The sequence below is a fragment of the Erpetoichthys calabaricus genome, chromosome 1 (assembly GCF_900747795.2).
Source record: "Erpetoichthys calabaricus chromosome 1, fErpCal1.3, whole genome shotgun sequence".
Lineage (NCBI taxonomy): Eukaryota > Metazoa > Chordata > Cladistia > Polypteriformes > Polypteridae > Erpetoichthys > Erpetoichthys calabaricus.
The window spans coordinates 31,034,161-31,053,880 of NC_041394.2; the positions used below are offsets into that span (position 1 = coordinate 31,034,161).

The 19,720-nt window shown below is 36.7% G+C and overlaps 2 protein-coding genes across 4 annotated transcripts in view; one reads left to right on the top strand and one right to left on the bottom strand.

The window, feature by feature from the left end:
- ccdc9 (coiled-coil domain containing 9) overlaps positions 1-2,850 on the bottom strand; it is a 62,884-nt gene extending 60,034 nt beyond the window's left edge. For all 3 annotated transcript variants that reach the window (XM_028797237.2, XM_051936276.1, XM_028797244.2), the window contains exon 1: positions 2,731-2,850. The gene's annotated coding sequence lies outside the window, so the exon portion shown is untranslated. The remainder of the gene's footprint in view (positions 1-2,730) is intronic.
- Positions 2,851-2,993: 143 nt separating this feature from the next.
- LOC114648303 (uncharacterized) overlaps positions 2,994-19,720 on the top strand; it is a 57,860-nt gene continuing 41,133 nt past the window's right edge. Inside the window, exon 1 of the mRNA XM_051919058.1 lies at positions 2,994-3,012. The gene's annotated coding sequence lies outside the window, so the exon portion shown is untranslated. The remainder of the gene's footprint in view (positions 3,013-19,720) is intronic.

Sequence of the window (19,720 nt, forward strand, 5' to 3'; positions counted from 1 at the left end):
ATGCCACCAGTTCTATCTTGTACCTCATTTGGTTAAGTAGTTGTTGACTTTTGGTTAATTTATTTGTCTGGAATTCTGAGATACACACACACATACATATATATATATATATATATATATATCTTTATAAATATATCTACCTATCTGTATATATAAAATGCTAAGGAGTTTCTGTCTCTCATGCGGTTACTCACGAACCACTGGGTCTAGAACTTTGATCTAAGTCTTATTTGAAAGCTTATGGCTGGATATGCTCTGGAAATTTAAATGGGTAGCAGCAGCCATGGCAAAGCAACCTATGACCATGTGTTTTTTATGCAAGCAGAGTGATAGCAAAACCAAGTGTCATGGCAGAAAGGAAGAAAAGAGCAGCGACATCTGCTGAGTTGCAATTACAAGGTATAGAATACAGAATGTAAGAATGACAAATACAGTACAGAGATATTCATACTGACAATTGAGATGATCAAATACACATTCAGAATTCATAATTAATTGTTGAAGAGACAAAAAAAAAAAAAAAGATGGACTTTCACCCCCTTCAAATTCTCATCAGTTTCTATAGATGTGCTGTTGAGAGCATCCAGATATACTGCATTACCATCTAGTGGGCTAACTGCTTTGACAGTAAGCCGTGTGTCAGGAGAGCAAGTTCCATCATGTATGACCCCTTTTTCCTTTTCAGTCTCTTCTCACTACTTACTACATTCTACAAGTCAGCATCAAAGCCTGTGTGCAAACATTATCAGTCTCCAAAATAACATGCCCTACACAGGATATCAGATTTGTACATTGACTGGAAAACAGTCATCTATCATGGACTCTTTGCTCTGTGGCGTTTGTGCTTTTGTCCCTTGCACTGCATATCTCTCTTCGCCATAAATAAACCCCCCATTTTTAGTAAATTGTGCACCAAAGCCCTACATGCACTACATTTCGTTCGTTCTTCTACAATCATATATGTCAGTGTTTCTGAACCTGTAGGCTGCTGGACACTCTAGGTCATCAGCATAAGTTAAAAAAAAAAAAAAAGTAATAAATAAATTGGCCATTGCTTTAAAGTTTTAGCTGGCTGCTGAATGCATATTTCAGTTCTGCACTCAGTCAAAGAGTCATTTTGCTCCTGCATAAAGAGGACTTGAAACAACTGAAGTCCTGTCACAAACAGATGGAGTTCTGTGCACTTATCTGTTGTACAAGGCAAGACAAACTGTTCTGCAATCATGTGCCCTTTCCTTTATTTGTCAGTTCAGCGTGTAACGAGACAATCTCCTGAGAGACTGCTGGCTTGTTGTACAAACGCTCTAGAATGTTTTTTGTCAAGCCTCAATATTTACATTTCAAAGAGTTGAACAATTTATGCAAGTAGAATGCTTTGTTTCCAAATGTCATTATAGTTTGGCAAGCTTCATACTTTCATTTGTTACTACCACACCGTAGATAACACTTCACAGTAAATCTATTATTTCAGAAAATCTGGGCTGTATGTTTTTAACACTACTGTCTGGTTCATGTTTTTGGGATGAATCTTGTGAGGCTGATACAGAATTGGAAGAGTTTGGAGTAGGTGATACTACGGAGCATTTGAAGAACTTGCCGTGTTTGATGGTTTACTTAATGAAGCCTGTAACTAGTCAGTCGCCTCCAGACTAAAACATAGTACTCTCTACACTTACCCCTGATCAGACCACCCCAGGTTACTTATTAAAAAGACAAATGGACACTAAATTTTATTCAGTATAAACATCCTTGTGTGTCAAGTTATTTTTGGATTAGTACTTGCGCATTTCACCTTCTATGTCACTGTATTTAAATTCTGAACATGTATTTACCGTTAATTGCTAACATTTGCTGGTTTTTGTTAATTCAGGTTAGTCTATATTAAGATACTGTTATGAGTCATCACTGAACAAAAAACATATAAAATTGGGTCACAAAGCCAAAAAGGTTGAGAACCACTAGTACAAGTACATAATGACAGTACAAATCAATTAAATGCTAGTTTAACGTTTTGCCAGTCACATATTGTGGCTCAGAACTCCATCTAACTGCAACTCCTAACTCCAGGTGGAAAATGGACTGCTATGACTTTCTGAATGGTATACTTTTGAATACGTCACAATTTATAGTAAACTTTTTCTTATAAGTTGTAATTCACTAACTTTAAAAAAAGTTCCAGTTAACACTACAACGTACACTCAAAGCAATAATGCCTTTCGTTTGCAAAATACACAGCAAGTTTTACTACAAAAGGCACCATAAAATGAGCGATTGAGGAATTAGAGTGGCGACACTAATATTTTAATATTTAGGAGCTTTTTAAACTAGATAAAATTATATCTATATTGTCGTAAATTATTTTGTTGGTTATTTTAACCTTTATGACATTCTCAACTATATACAAAGTCCGTAAGAAATCGCGCGTTAATCCTTCTTGTAAGTAAGACGAACACGCAGTTCATTCTGGTCAAGTCAGAACAACTTTCACCGCTGACTTTAAAAGGTCTATACCAGCCTAATATAATTACAATATACACTGCTGTCAGGGTGCGGTTAAAATATTCTAAATGACAAGTGTGGCGATCGCTTGCACTAGGTGCCCATTTACACTGAACTGAAACCTCTGTCACGGTGCCAAGCAACAGCGTCACATGCAATGCAGCGACTCGTACATACAAAACATATCTCCAGTCTTCAAGCCGCGTCCCCAGTATACAAGCTTAAACATACCTTCTTATCCAACGACAGAATCAAAACATAAAGTTTCACTTTGCAGTGGACAGCGTTCTGAAAACTGGGACCCAGCTAATCAGCTTCTCAAATGATTTCCTCTCTATCCAGTCTGCTTTTTCCGGGGGCGTAAGCGACCTTCGCCATTACAAATTACAAGAACATCCGGGGTACCATTCTTGTCAATCATAACTTACATCACTCCTAGTGCGCAGGCGCGTTTCTCACGCGCGCGTACGACGCAGGTCGCATGCGCACGCGCAAAATCCTTCCGGTTTTTCGGTACGTACTTGGTATTCTTTAAATATGAAGTAACAAGGTTCAATTTATTACCTGTTTAAATTTTATCTTTACAATACAATAGTTAATCTAACCATTAGTAAAACGTGTTAATTTTTTTTTAAATGAACACCAATTATCTTTCATCGCCAACAGGTAATGTGCCCTACTAAATAATATCCATAATAATTGTTAATTTTATTGATATGACGAAACGTAAAATTACGTCCTCAGTAATAAAATCTAGTGATTACTAAGTTTGTTACTATGCATTGCTGAATTTCTCCTGGAAATGCAAGACAGTAAATGAAATATGGTAATGGTCATTCCTCATGTTGTAGAATTGTGTTTTGAATGTAGGAATTGGCTTTTTAAAAAGTGATTTCCAACTAACCCACCGATTTTTGTTTTCTGTTCATGTAGTTCAAAATGAAGTGTTCATAGAACTTTATTGTGAGCTAATGTTTGGTTGTTAATATAAAGAGAAACTTCATTCTGAATAACTTGTGCAAGTGCAGATCTCTAATGCCGCAGATAATATTATTATTATTTATTTTACAGAGTAACTGTTTTAAATGGACCAGTATTTAATAAACCAGATGATAAACATAAACAGCAGTAAATATTAATATTGTGAATTTATTCTACAACCATACTCTAGTGTACCAATAAATAATACCAAGTAAGGGAAGTGCATTAAGAAAACTATGGAAATGAAGACATGTATTGTCATTAGTAGATATTGTTGTAATAAAAATCTTCATCTTTCCAGGACCAGAGTCTTGACATCAATGTATTTATTTCTCCACTTATTTAGTACCAATATGAACAACTGAAATGCTGTTGAGTTTGAATTAAAAAAGGTATAACACAGTTTTTCAAATGCCAAAGCAGTAAAATTATGATCAACAAGAGACCTAAGGTTAGAGTTGTGCGTCTTGGACTATGGGCTCATGGCAACTGAGTTATTTGATTTGAAAATTCTAGGAGCAGAAAGTAATAGTATTGAGGGATAAAAGGAGTTTGAGGTTCTGGAAGGCTAGAACAACCTACCCTTTAATTTTCTTTCCTAGTGTCCCCTCTTTTCCTCTGTAGTTACCTCATATTGTAATGGGGAAAAGTGCCATTTTGTTTTTCAGTTTGCTAAAAGCGAAGCCTATTTTCAGTACAAAAGTAAATCAAGGGTTTTAAGGCCTTTTCAGACAGGATTCATTTTATTGGGAGTGGAAGGGGGCCCTGACAATCTTTGTTTTCCCCACTAGTCAAAACATGTTTCCATAAAGGTTTGCAAATTTATTACAAATCAAAAACTGAAATCACTCATATAAGTATTCAGACCTTTTGGTTTGGCACTCGAAACTGTGGTTAGATGCATCCTATTTGGTTTAATTATCCTTGAGATGTGTATAGAAGCTGACTGTGAAAACTGAATTGATTGGACATTGTTTAGAAAGGCACACACCTGTGTATGTAAGGTCCTACCATTTACACTGTATGTCTGGACAAAAAACAAGCCATGAAGTCTAAGGATCACTCTGTAGACCTCTGTGAACACATTGTGCTTATACATAGATCTGGACAAGTTATCGAACCGTTTCTAATGCTGTGTGTGTTCCCAAGAAGACAGTGGTCGCAATTATTATTGAATGGAAGAAGTTTGGAACCACTAGAACTGTTATTAGAGTTGACTGTCTGGCCAAACTGAGTAACTGTGCAAGAAGGACCTTGGATAGGGAGGAGACCAAGAACCCAGTGGTCGCTCTAACAAATGGTCTTCACAACTTTCAGATTGTTAGACATATTAGGATTTTACATTTTTAATTCACATGCCAAGGAAAGCATTTAATTATTGCTGTATACCTAATATTAGTTAGTGTGTTATGTATAAGCACTGCCGCTCAGGACATGACAGGAGGGGAATTTGGTTATTTATGCACGTTTAAAGAATTTTTTCTGAAAGTGGCATATAATAAGATCTGTACCATAGGATGGTCAATAAATTAATGTAGAACTGTACTGGAAGAACCACTGCCTGCTGGCTCTTATTGTGCTTAATACCCGTTTGTTTGGTCAGGCAAATGTCTTCCCTCACCACACTCGCCCGAAGACTCCTATTCTTTGTTTAATGGTCTGTGGTGCACATTTATGTTTTCCAGGATTGCAGACATGAAGACTTGACAAACTATACTTTTGCCTGATGTCCTTTGTTCTGAAACTGAAACACAGCCATATTAGTAATGGTTTTTAGGAACCATAATTTACATTGCAGTGGATTTTAGAATTTTGCTTATTCAGTTTCAATTTAATAAATAATATGCTTTGTTCTCATTATAATGAGTTCTTATCAAAGTAGGTGTTCATGTTATGATGACATATACTATTTCATTGTTTAGACAGCTCTGTTAACTTGTCGTTATTAATAATAATATAAATTTTTTGACTACAGTATGTTCAAGTTAAGAGCATCTACAGTATGCAATATTTCACATTCCTGTAGATGGCGATATTGCACAAGATGAGTCTATGGAGAAAGCTTGAAAACTTAACAGCAACCAATTTTTGAACTTTCAACCAGTCAGAATTCTATATATTTATATTTATTTTGCTCACATTTCTATCCAAAGTGATTTACAAATCACAATGTCAGTATAGAGTTGTGTGATATTTTTACAATTTTAGCTGTTACAGGTTTAGTTACTTGCTCAATGTTGTTAGTCAGTAGTGAAAATTGATTCTGCGCATAAAAGATTTTTTTTTCTAATTTCCTAACCTATATGCCATGGTTTATGTCATTTTCATTTATAAATGCCATAGTAAGAATAAGGCTGTACTGCATAACTCTGAATGAGTCTCCTAACCCACTTCTTTTACACACTTGTAACACATTCTGAAATTGAGTATCAATTAATTACATAAATCTTTATCCTTAAACCTTAGTGTTAACTTTGTAAGTGTGGCATAGTGCCTAAGATTTTAGACAGTGAAATATACAGTTGTATGTTTGCTTCACACCAATTATTCTATGATTTCCATCAAGTTCCTAAACCTTGCTTGGGACTCAATACTATAAAGCAGTGTCACTTAGTAAAATATATTTAACACTATACAATTAAGATACTGTTCAGAATGCAGGCTACTATTTAAAATAAAGAGTATTTTCATCAGTAATGAGTCAAATTTTGGTGGTTTTACCTAATGTTTAAGGCAAATCATGGTAGGTTGTAAGGTGGCTGGCTCAGGCCTTGCCTTTGACTCACTATATGACCCTGTGGAGATAATTAACTTGCCATTGTTTCCAAGTGTAGAAATACAGAAATTAGTTTGATTTGCTGCACTGTATTAATGAATAAACATAAATGTTACAAAATGTTAACTGTGATTAGTGAAAAGGTGTATTGTAGAATGTGTGTGAATGCTAGCTTTTTTGTTTGTTTATTTTGTTTTTACTTTAGTGGTTAACTTTTAATCTGCCATTTAATATATGTTTAACCAAAAGAAAGTGCTTGTGGCTGTCAAAGTGACACAGTTTGAGTGTATTTGTGCCTTTCTCACTGGCTTCATGTTCAAACTGCTTTACACTTTACTTTTCCCCACATTGTGTTGTTCTGGTGAGCGTTGTAGTTGCGATAGGGCAGATTTTACAGACCAGGCCACACTGTCCCTAACAACAATCTCCAAGTACTTCTGGGGAATTCCCAGGCCACCCCCAAGCAAGTGTAACTTCTGCTGTGTTTTAAATGGCAAATTAGTTCAGAGGGTAAGTCCAGATAAAGAGCAGTCAAAAACAAAAGTGCTAGACAGGTTCAGTGCTAGAACAGTGATTCAAAGACCTGTACTGGGAGTCTTGCCTGGGGGGTGGTGTTTGCTGACTAGGCCTTTCCGGCTGGATAACCCATGTGGCCTTAACAAAACAAAAACAAAAAAACTGAGTGGATTCATATGGTGGTCTTACCATTCTTCAGGCAAAGGGTAGAAGTCCAGTGATATGCTGGACTTTTTTGTATCAGTAAGGTGCTGCTGGAGTATGTGAATTTCCCCTTGGGATTAATAAAAGTATCTATCTATCTGTCTATCTGGTCAGCTGACAAGCAGGGGTGATACAGACCCAAATGTATCTCCTAATGCTTCTAAAGAAAGTTTCAGTATATTATCCTTTTATTGTACTTAGAGTAATTTTTTTCTTTTAATTTTTGAACCTGTCACTTCATTTTTTAAAAAACTGAAATCCTGGCAGCTTTTTCTTTTATTTTCAAAAAGTTATTTTAGACATATGAATATTTGATATCATACCTTTTAGTTATGACTTGGATGACTACAGTCATGTTTTATTTGTGAATTGCAAGTGTTAATGTTAAAATCCTCACAAAGTTAATGTTCGGTTGGTATATGTATGTGTGTGTATAATATATGTATGTGTGTTGTAACAAGTCACTGGGCTTTGCTAACTTCCTTGTACTCTCTATGTAAGAACTCTTGTATGGTAAATAGTGTAAAAATAAACACTGATGTAATAATGGAAACTCTAGCTGTTATCTTCCCATTGTTTACTGAACTTACCTTTTGCCGGGCGTGTCAAACCTAAGTGTAAAAAGTGAATCTTTTGAGACGAAGAACTCCACAAAAAACTTTATGATCCTAGTGTGTTTGAGTTTTTAAAAGTATCTGTAAATGGTTCCCCTGGAATCATTGTGAGCAGTACTTGACCTGTCATAACTGAGAATATCTACACTCCTAAAATTGTTCTAAAATAACAAAACATGCGTTACTTTATAAATGCATTACTATCAAACATCTATCTACATTTCACACATTTATATATGACTTTTAATATGGTATAAGTGTTTTTGTTGGCCTCTTTCTTGATGATTTTTTTAGTCAACAAAATACACTTTGTTTGCGTACCATTAAAACTGAATAGGTATGTCCCCAGGGCCATCAACCCAGTAACTCACAAACTATGCTTGCCTTAAGTATGTAATGAGTCACGTTTCAATTACTTCACCTCTAGATCATTTTCCCCTGCATCAGCTGCCTTTGTATTCCGATGTCTCAAAAGCCTTTGTCAACGGGTGTCATTTAAGAACAACAAAACTAAGCTATTCTTCCATGTTGCCGGTTAAGTCATTTCACTTTGGAGAGAAGGTGTGTGTGTGTGTATGTATGTATGTATGTATGTATGTATGTATGTATGTTTTAATCGGTATCCATTTTATACAATATGTAATATAAAATATTAATTTATTTTTATTTGCAGTTTAGCTCTGTACTGAATAAAACTTTATACACAATGTACTGTTCTCACCATTTACTGCTCAGTTACAGTGTGTTAAACGTGTCTTCATATTTGATTTTACCATCATTTTAGAAATGCATTTAAAATAAACTACATTGGTTTTTAAGAGCTTGCACAACTGTTTTCTCAATCAGTTTTATGTTTTTGCCCACCTTATATGAGTGTTGGGGTTTGCATAAGTGGCCCCCTATGATACATTGGTTCCTGTCTTGTGCCTGATCCTACTGCATTAGTCTCTCCATGGTTCTATATTATGATATTATCACTTTGGGTAAACATGGCTACTATATAAACACAAATGATATTTGCATGTCTCTGGGTGGAAGGGATTTTTTAAAGTATTCATTGTAAATATTGTGGGCTATAGAACTACATCAACATAGTTCTACATAGCAAGAATGTACTCCGCCATTATTATATGTTATCAGTCAATAATGCAACTAGTAGCAGCATGTCTCACATACAAGACTACAATACAGTAACAATATGTACCATTAAATACAGTAACATTAAAAGTGTGCAATTTGTAAGCAAAAATAAATTAAAACAAGGGTAAATTATAGCACAATCAAAATGGCAGAGTTTGTGTTAGTACATGTAAATTAATGAACACATTTCTAAAATGAAACCCACTATGAGTTCCTAATGTTGTTGAAAAAGTCACTTTATTGATACATAGCTCATGTTATGGCTATGATTATTACATTTTATTAACTGACATTGCCATTGAGTCCTTCATAGTCCACTATTGTTAGACCGCTATTAAAATAGCTCTAGATCCACTTTAATTAAGAATTAGATTGATTTTAAATGTGCTGTTTTTTTCTAGCATTTTAGAGAAAATAACCTTTCAAGTCCAGGGTTATCCTAAACACAATCATTACATTTCCCTGTAGTTACAGTACAAAGTCACCCCAATTCATGTTATAGGTTATATTCTAATATTTTCTCACTATAACGTTCTTAAAATTAATAAGTCCAGTTTGAATTTGCAGGGGAATTTACATCTCTACAGCATTGGGCACAAAGCAGGACAGGGTGCAGGTCCACTGCAAGGCCCACTCACATACACACACACACACACACACACACACACTTGAATGGAGCCAATGAAGAATTGCAAATTAAACTAACATGTACATCTTCTGGATATGTGAGGAAAAGCATTGAAATAACCATGTAGATAGTGACTTTATTTGGGATTTGCACCAGGGACACTAAATCATTGAGGTTGTGTACTTCATTTTTTTTAAATATTTCATTATATAATAATCCAGGTGTATTTATTAAAAATTAGGTGATTGCTCTTCTAATATGTAATTAACTGGTTGAATAAGGTGAAACTGTGGAAGACAGAAATATACATTTGAAACTGCAAGGAACAAAAATTAAATAGGGAAATTCACCACTAAATGTGAACAGTGTTAACTTGAATATGGCCATATGTAGCTGATTTCTTTGAGATTAATCAAGTATTTACTTATCATATTCCTATATTATCCAAGATGTGCTTTCGCCAACTTAGAAATACTGCAAAATGAAAGCTCTTACTTAAAATACAGTTTAAATAAAAACTAGTTTATTCATTTATATAAAGCAGAGTTTACCACAATATGTTGTATGGCTTTTTAACTTTATTACTACTCTCAGGTAATTAAAAAACAAACATTTAGAATTGTTTTCTTATGCTGTTTATTTTTTTTAGAAACCTGTTGGTGTCATTATTTCTATTTCTCATTATTTTGTTTGAACTTCAATAAATATTTGGATAGAAAAAAATCAAGGATCATAACTAGAACTAAGAAGTATTACAGTGAACTCCACCTATCAAATCTCCTACATTGGCTGGCAGTTATATTTAAAGCCAGTTATCCTCCTTTTAATATAAAATTATATGTTCTACCCCCTCACCTCAACATACTAATGTCAGTACTCAAGGGTGCACACTGAGATCACAAATGAAACAACTTTAGGAGCCAGAGTCTTTTTCTGTGGGGCGACCATACTCTGAAATTACTTAATTTATCGATATTAGAAATGTCTCATCATTTTTAGCTTTTAAATGAATGCTGAATACTCATTATTTTAGCATGGTATGCTCCTTAGAGCTTCTGGAGAACCTGGTCATATTGTATTTTTTTTTTTTTAGTAATAGTATTGTTTGGCTGTATTTGCACCTCTTCCATTTTCCTTATCTGTATATCAATGCCATTTTGATCCATCTGTTCTTCCAGCCTTTGAATTGAGACCCCAGAGTTGTTGATCATCTACTGTATGTAACTGACCCAGCATTAGATATTTTTTCATTTTCCATCAAATTGGCTTACAGTAACTAAGTATATAAAAATATAATATAAATATAAGTATATAAAGTTAGTTCTGGCGCCACCGAGAGTGGCAGCCTTTTCAGCAGCTCCGTGTATGTCTATCTATCTATCTATACTAATATATATAATATTTTTAAGGTTACAACTAAGGCAGGGTGTCAGAGTCGGATCCTAGTGGCCCACAGTGACTGTATGATTTTGTTCCACACACATTCTAATTTAGTAACCAATTAGTGCTACATTTCTTCTCCTTTAATTTTAATTGTGACCTGATTTTTAAGATGCAGAACCCTACAGTTTTTTTTTAAACTATCAGCCAAATAATAATGAGCTATAAAATGAGTCAAGAGATAAACTCGATCCTATCTGCACCGATGTTTCCATCATATAACATCTGTTTCAACAAAATTTTGAAAAGAAAAAAGCCAAGGCCTGAGAATTATTGATTGTCTTAGGTCCACAAAACATTTTAGTGGTGCTGTCCATAAAATATAATTAACTGGTTTGAAAATGTCTGGCGTGGCAGAGTTAGAGTACAGACAGATCAGAATTAAATAACTTGTTAAACAAACAGTAAGGTGTACCCTGTAATTAAGAAACTTGTTTTAGAGAAAATGGTGGTCCTCTGTGAGTTGGAGATACTGAGTTAGCTTGTCATGGTATGCTCACTGTCCTACTACTTGTAAAGAAGAAAAAGTGTTCGGAAATTTTAAAAGTATTTGAAAAGAAGTCTATTCCATTAACAGTAGTAATTGGTTATTAACGTATAAATTCGTTGGAACAAAAGCTCAGATCCAGAGTGACTCTTCTGGACTAAGGACAGCATTTAATGACAAAAACAATACTTTATAGGCAGTTGGAGAAAATAAGAATATGTTTTACAGACATAATGGCTTGGAGTTATCTGTAACATACGTATCTGTAAGTTGCTTTTTTTTCGTCTTGAAATATTATGCCACATAACACGTGTCACTATCTTCAACCGGCAAGTAGCTATACATTTTTTCGTGTTTACTTAACACTATAAAATCTTAAAAGAAAACCTTTGTGTAATCCTAGTGGTTTTCCGCAACCCGTTCCAGATGACTTAAAGTCTATTGTATGAATCTGTAAACAAAGCCCTCTTGGCACGCATACGTTATACCGATGTGGGGTGAAGACAGAGGCAGGTGAGATCATCGCGTGTCTGCGTTTGTCTACGTGCACGTGCTTTCTGTTTCAGTGTGCGCGCTTGTGTAACACAGTCGCTTCCTTTTGGTTTCAGCGTGAATGGGATCGTATCTTTATATGTGTGCAGGCTTTTATTTTTACTGCCTAAATTGATCAATTATCGCCATTTATGTACGCGTTTGTACCGGTGTCAGAAGTTTAAATTTACATGTACAGTACTTATTTGGCTGACGCCTTAATCCAAGGCTACTTGATAGTTCTGTTTGCTGCTTTCCGTTTACTGTTTTTATCCTCTCCTACAATCTTTTCACGTGTGTACATGTCTATAAGTACAATTTTATATGTTATTGTCAGAGTACCACAGGTAAATAATTGCAGCCGCTACAAATGTAACCGATATTCTGAAAAGCATTGTGAAGAGCCCGTGACTCGTTTACCTTCTAGATAATCGAACCTCATAATACGAGTTCCGAGAGCACTTGTTATCGTTATCCTTGTTTTATGACAATCACTATTTCGCCCAAGATTTTATGTGACCATACCTTAACTGTCATGCACCTTTCATTTTTTTTAATTATTTTATTTCACGTTTGGTTATTATTCTTAAACTTCAAGTAAATCAAACAATTTTGTGCAACTTTTATATTAAAACAGCTCCAATTGTTTGTGGATTTATAAAAAAAAAAAAGAGTTACTAAGGATTAAACGCCGGGACGAGTAGTAGTCAAGGTTGAAAGTGGAGAACTGTGGTTCAATGAAATTATATAATGAACGTCAATGGTCTTCTTGTTTAAAGAAATGGGGAGGAAAACACTGTGAAACTAGTTTCAGTTTATTACCAAAATATGTCTATAGTATTAGCGTTATCATTTTTGGATTCGCTGTAATAAATCAAGCGCCCCCGGATGGGTTTCTTAGCAGCTATTTCTCGAATCCCCAGGCGACATTTTCTAGCAATGTTAACTTTCCCAGGAGAGAACCTAACGTGAGAACCAGGGCCACAATGACCTGGTGATGTCACCTAGTCGGTCCACCATTATGATAAACAACGCGGAACCGCCCCTCTTCTCCACATATCCATGCAAGGAGAACATTCACTTGTTGACAATAGCATCACCTTTTCAATTTGTGTTTTTTATAGAGACCACGTCAGAATATTAAAAACACATCATAAGGGACAGATAGATCCATCAAACATAAACTAACAGTGAGCACCTATGGTGAAAAATTAGATCAAACATATCATACATCTTAAATCAACATTTAGACTTGCCAAAAGATAGCAGTTCATTACATTATGTAAGACTTTGGATGTTTATTAGATTGAATTTATTTAGAACATTAACAGCAGCCGAGATGAAAGAACATTGAAACTGGTTGCTTTTTATCCTTAAAACCTTGAACCTTTGTCCTGATGACAACAGGAATATTGAAAATGTAGTGGATGAGTCCTATTTGACAGAGTACACATGCTTTCCACACTACTTGCTTATTAAAATGGTCTGTCAAACTGGACTGTTGAAACCTTTAGTGTTTTTGTTTTTGCTCTGTTTTGCAATTTGATTTATTCTGTTTTTGTTGCTGACATTAACATTTCCAGATCAGGCCAGAACAATATAAGTAAAGACAGACTCAATACAAGATTTAATAAAGATTGACATAGTGGTAGGACTCACACATAAAAGGGTAGGCTTTCTTAAACAATAGAGGTGGTAACATCCCCTTTTGCATTTTCTTTAAACTTCAGTTTTGAGTCTATGGTTGTCCTCAGATATGTATAACAATCAACAGTCTTCACCTCACTTTCATTATCCAAGGTACAGAGTACTCCTGAATGACCTTACATCCCTGAACTGAGAAAATATGTGTGTCGCCTGGGGATGCTCCCATGAAAACCCTGGATTTAAAAGGAAAACCAAGGAAGCTAGAATCATTTTAAAAGCAAATTTATTATACATGCAAGTCATAAGCAGGAGGTCATAGTACCATGGAGATAAAAAACAAATAAAAGTAGTAATATCTAGGCCACTATGAGCCTATACAGACTCGATCATGTCTATGTGGTGGGATGCATAACTTATTTATCCACACTACCCTATCTCTTTTTACTTACTACTTAGACCCCTGTGTCTTTTTCTCAGGTCTTTCTTCCCTACATAAGTATACTCTTGGAACCACCAGTCTTCCCATCACCTGGCTGGCATATGGCGAGAAAGGCATTTTAAGTCTCGGAACTGTTTCACAGTAGAGCCCAGCTGTTTCCTCCTATGGAAAGGGGCCCCAGTCTCCTGGTATCCTCTTGTCAAGACTCTCCCTAGCAGTACCAAGTGTCTCTGCAATGCTCATCCCAAGCCTACTACTGAAGGTGCAGTCAAATCTTAGGACTTCTACTTTACCTGTTGTAATAGTTGACAGAGAGATGAATGTTAGATAGCTAGATGTCTCTCTGCTGCCACCTGACAGGGGGCTTGAGGTGTATATCATTATCTTGGATTTGCATTGGTACTCCAGGAGTCATTTTCTCTGAGGCTGGCACATAATATTGGGGCATATAAGGCCCCCCTTTTAGAGGCGCACAGTTGTCCTTGACAATGCTACCATTGTCAGTGTACCTGCCATCTGAGCATCTTAGAGCCCAATTCTTGTAAGTTCAGTTGCAGTCTTCTTCAGGCCCCAATTTACATGTGTTGTACCTGCAATAAACACGTGTTTTTGAGTGCAATTAATGGTGCTTGTATGCCAGGCACTGTAAATTACCATGTTCTTTTTGAATCCAGGTTACAAAGGCATGCATCCTTTTTTGAAATATTTCGTGTTTTATGTCCGCAAGCACTGGAGAAAGTCATTTGGATTTGTTGCACTAAAGGAATATCTGCAAGTAAAAGCACACATTATTTTTATTGGATATTTGTTTCAGCAAGTAATATATGCAATTGGTTATTTAAAACACCGTTTCTAGAGAGATCTTCTTAATGCTGTTTTGTAAGCAAAAAAAAAAAAAAATCGTTATAGGCTACATTTAGCAAAGGAATGGGGTGGAGATAGCGTGCGTGTAATGAGGGGGCTGATGTTTCGAGTACCGCAACTCTTCACACTTTATGTTCCTATTGAGTTATTGTAATTGGACAAAAAAACGAGGAGGGGTGAAGATGGGCGAATGCTGTAATTCGCTTGTAACTCGGTGCTGCTGTGCAGACTATCTTGCCACGGCACTGTCCTGGCAGGCACTTTTTGCTTGCCGGACTCTCAACACAGAGCCCAGCAACAAGGCTATGTAGGTTGATGATGATGTTCTGTGACAGGGCCACCACCCCCTGCGCTGCGGCTCTTTACTCCGCTGTGTCATCATCGCCCAAGCGGTTGAGGTGGAGAGCCTCCCGACTCAGCAACCAATTACTACCCCGCTGCGCCGGCGCACCAACCTTGTTTCCGGGCAGAAAGAAAGAAAGAAAAAAATATTGGAATTGTATAGCTTCCTTGTATCTCATCGTGGATGTCTGCGCAACACTTACATAGCGCAAGAATATCCACATGTCTGTTAGCCTGTCAAATCTAAATGCTTTGAGTATTGAATGAATTACGTTCTCATTTTGAGTAAGTTCTGCATGTTCCGCGATCCTTTCAGATAAAGTATGCTGTGCATCGATTATTTAACATTATGATATATCTTGAGTCAACTGTATGATGTGCACCGATTTGTGTTTAATAGTAGATTTTCAAACACGCTTTTAGAAACGTTAACGTCCCTCATTTCGGAGAAGTAAACGCAGTTGCTTCTAATATTCTATTCATGACAGGGATACGAACCCTCTAAAAAGTCGTTGTGAGCAATACGGCAACGCACGCTATTAAAACAGAAATCAGTCAACTGATCGCATGAACTTGATATCATTTATAAATCTAAACATAAGAGCAAACCGTATGGCAGCATTATGTAAAGAGTTCTGAAGTTTTTTTCTATCAAACTAGGTGAATCGGTGTTGAAATATGTTTATATTTATTTTGAGTGTGAATTTCTCTACTTTTATTGCCGAATTATGCTAATACAGACGCAAGCGCTGTGGTATTACTCTATTGTCTTTTATGGAAAGACAGCAAGTATGCACATATGTCGGTTATTAGTTCCACAGAATTGCGATAGAAGACTGGCTGTAAAACTCGAGGACTGTCCGAGATCCATTAACCGTTTACATGGAAGTACACACTTGCATTTTGCCAGTTTACTGTAGAGCAAATTCACATTTATCTGTCAATGTCTAAAACATTTTTTCATAAGATGCAAGCGAATACAAATAGTTTTAATGTATTGCAGAGATTCCAGTAACAGGATCTGTACAGCATAGTAAAACAGAACATATTAAAGTAGGCGGGGAGAGACGTTCACGCATGCATACTGACTGTTTATAGTTTCAGAGCGCATGTCCATTTTGTACTGTAACGGAGGAAAATTATCAATGGTGAATATGAAAGTGAGTAATAACCTATGTTTGAAAGATAGAGGAATAAGTACGCCTAATCGGGATGCTGTGTGTGTGTGTATATATATGTGTGACACGTGATATACACACACATTGGATTTAGAAAGTATTTAGATCCCTTCACTTTTTTTTCACAGTTTGCTATGTTGCAGCCTTATGGTAAAATAGTTTAATTGGTTTCTCCACATCAAGCAACATAAAATTAACCGGAATGGCAAAGTAAAAGTGAAAACAGAAGTTTAGGCGTTTTTGCAAGTGTATTAAAAATAAAAAAACTGAAATCTCCCATTGACACAAGTATTAGGACCCTTTACTCAGTACTTAAATGAAGTACCTTTGGCAGCAACTCTAACCTGGAATCTTCTAACACAACGAGCTTTGCACACCTGGATTAAAGGATCTTTCTGTCATTCTTCTCTGCAGATCCTTTCAAGTTCTACCAAGTATGATTGAGACTGCCCATGGACTGCCATTTTCAGGCCTCTCTAGAGATGTTCGATTGGGTTCAATTCTGGCCAGTGGTTGGATGACTCAGGGACATTCCCAGAGCTGTGTTGTCTTTGCTTTGTGCTTTAAGTCATGGTCCTGTTTAAAGATGAATGTTTGGCTTAGTCTGATATCTGGAGCAGATTTTCATGAAGAATATCTCTGCACTTGATCCATTCACCTTACCTTCAACCCTGTCAAGTCTGCCAGCCCCTGCCACCATTCTTCACTGTTGGAATTGGATTGCTCAGGTGATGAGCAGCGCCTGGTTTCCTTCAAGACATAATGTTAATCTTGGTTTAATTAAAAAAATCTTGTTTGTGATATTGAATTAATGTGCTTATTTGAAAACTCCTAGTGGGCTTCTATGTGTCTTTTAGTATGAAGTGGTTTCTGTCTGGGCTCTGTGTCATAAGGCCCTTATCAGGTGAGTGATGCAGTGATGGTTTTCTTTCTCTGAGTTTAATTCTTCCGTCTCCACAGAGGTTCTATGGAGCTCACTCAGAGTAACCATTAGGGCCTTGGTCTATTAATAAGGCCATTCTCCCACGCTTACTCAGTTTAGCCAAGTAGCCAGCTCTAGCAGAAGCCATGGTTGTTCCGATAATTTTCCATTTAAAAATTATGGAGGTCACTGTGCTCTTGGAAACCTTCAATGCTGCAGAAATGTATTTGTAGCCTTTCCTTTGGCTGTGTCGAGGCATTTGCCACACAGCCTAGACTCTAGCTCATCAGACAACTCCTTTGATCGCATGGTTTAGTTTTTGCTGAATTGTTGTACCTTCTTTAAGCAGGTGTGCCATTCTAAATCATGTCCAATCAATTAAATTGACCACTGGTGAATGACCAACAGAATGGGATGATACTGAGCCACATTTCCAGTGTTATAGCATAGGGTCTGAACACATGCCTCAATGGAATATTTCATGTTTTAATTTTTGATTAATTTGCAAACATTTCTAAAATCCTTTTCTCACTTTATCATTCTGCAGTTTTAAGTATTGCTGATGGAGTAAAAGAGGCATTTAAATGATCTAAGCACAAGACTGCATCATAGCAAAATGGGGTCTGAATGCTTTCTAGCTCTGCTGTATATCTATATATATATAAAATCCCTATGTGCGTCCAGGTGTCCGTGTGTGGGTGTCTTCTGGTGAAGTGCGCATGCGCGGGGCACGGTGCTATGCGCGATATTACTGTCAGAGAAAGTTACAGGCGTTTTACGGAAATACAAACCAGTATTACTGCGAGAGGAAATTAAAGGTACACAATACAGTGACGCATATTACAGCCACATACAAGCCAGTATTACTGTCAGAGGAGATTAAAGGCATATTACCGACGCGCACGCCTGTATTACCGCCAGAGAAAATTAAAGGTATATTACGGACGTATATTACAGACGTACAAGCCAGCGGACGTACAAGACGGTATCCTTCAATAAGGGCGCACACAAAAAGGCGAGCCTCAAAAGGACGACCTCAATTGGGCGCAGCGAATAAAGGCGCGCGTAAATAAAGATCTGCACCTGTTGCTCTTCACATATTCCAGAGCCATTTGAACTAAATTATCTACGCGCCCTTATTGAATAGAGCCGTACAAGACAGTATTACTGTCACAGTAAATTAAAGACACACAATTCACGGCGGCAGCCCACGAAGAACGGTCAGCTCAGCAAGTAAACATCAACAAAAGAAAGGCTGAAAGAAAGAAAAATACGACCAACAAAAAGAATGAGGTCAAAGTCCCTTGCCATTTAATATAGACTGTTCCTACTAATGTTTATGCACTACTGTTCTAGCGCCCGTTATTGTAACGGGCTAAATGACTAGTATTATATAATTTTATTTGTTGCAAAGAAAGTAGTGTTTGTATAATCAAATGATTATATACTGTGTCTTGTATCCCACGTTGATTAGTTGCACCAAACGGGACCATTGAGGGTTAAGGTATGCCATGTTATGGACTGGCATGATGTTCCCAGCTGGTTCTTATTTTGTGTCCATGACTGAAAGCTTCTGCCCGCCAGCTGTCATGTGCTGGGGAAAATGATGGTGCTTGTGTGACCTTGAGTCACCCGTTTCTTTGTTTTGTATGTGGTCATGTACTTGATAGGTGGTAGCTGATAATGCTTATGCATATTGTAGTGTCCAGGTGAGAAACTAGTAGTGATGGAATTTGAATGTGTTACTAAATACCACAGTAATTAGTGACGCAGAAGCAATGACATTACCTGTATTTTTATTGTAGTCGAACAGGTTCCCAGGATGACGGTGTTATCATGTTCAAAATGTGTATTTTCAGTTCATTGGCAACCACTAACTGACACAGTATGAGAAAATGTGACTTGAGATACAATGGCTTTATGCATAGAGTTGGCTTCTGCATTGCGACTGTGCTAGGACCCGGAGCTTAAAAAATATGTAAAGGCAATAATATGAGGTGTGCACTTATTAATTAATAAGTCTTTAAATAAGAAATATTTTAAAATGTCTTGCCATAAATATTTTTCTTTTTGGGCTGAATGAGCACTGAAGTGAACAAAATGCTTCCCCATTTCTGTAGCCTGATACAGGGATCTTCGCCCGGGCAAGTGACTAATCGGGGATTTCCCCATTGAAAGAGCTGAACGCAGGGCTGTACACTCTGGTCGCTGGAGGCCAATTACTGCATGTAATAATGTTAATAGTTCTCTGTGGCAGACTGCATCCTCTTAGTGATGAAGACAGGGTTTGCATTTCAATAGGGCTAATCACGGCAGTGTTGACAGAGCAGTCCATTGTTACAGGTCTGCAGATTTGCACCCTTCTACTTAGAACTTTTATTTACCAGTGACAGATGATCTTGCTGATGTGTTTTTTTTTTTTCTTTCTTTTCCATTTTTCTCACTCCCATCAAAAAGAAACTGGACTGATGCCATGCCCAGGGTCTTCAATCCTGCATTGGAGAAATCGTGT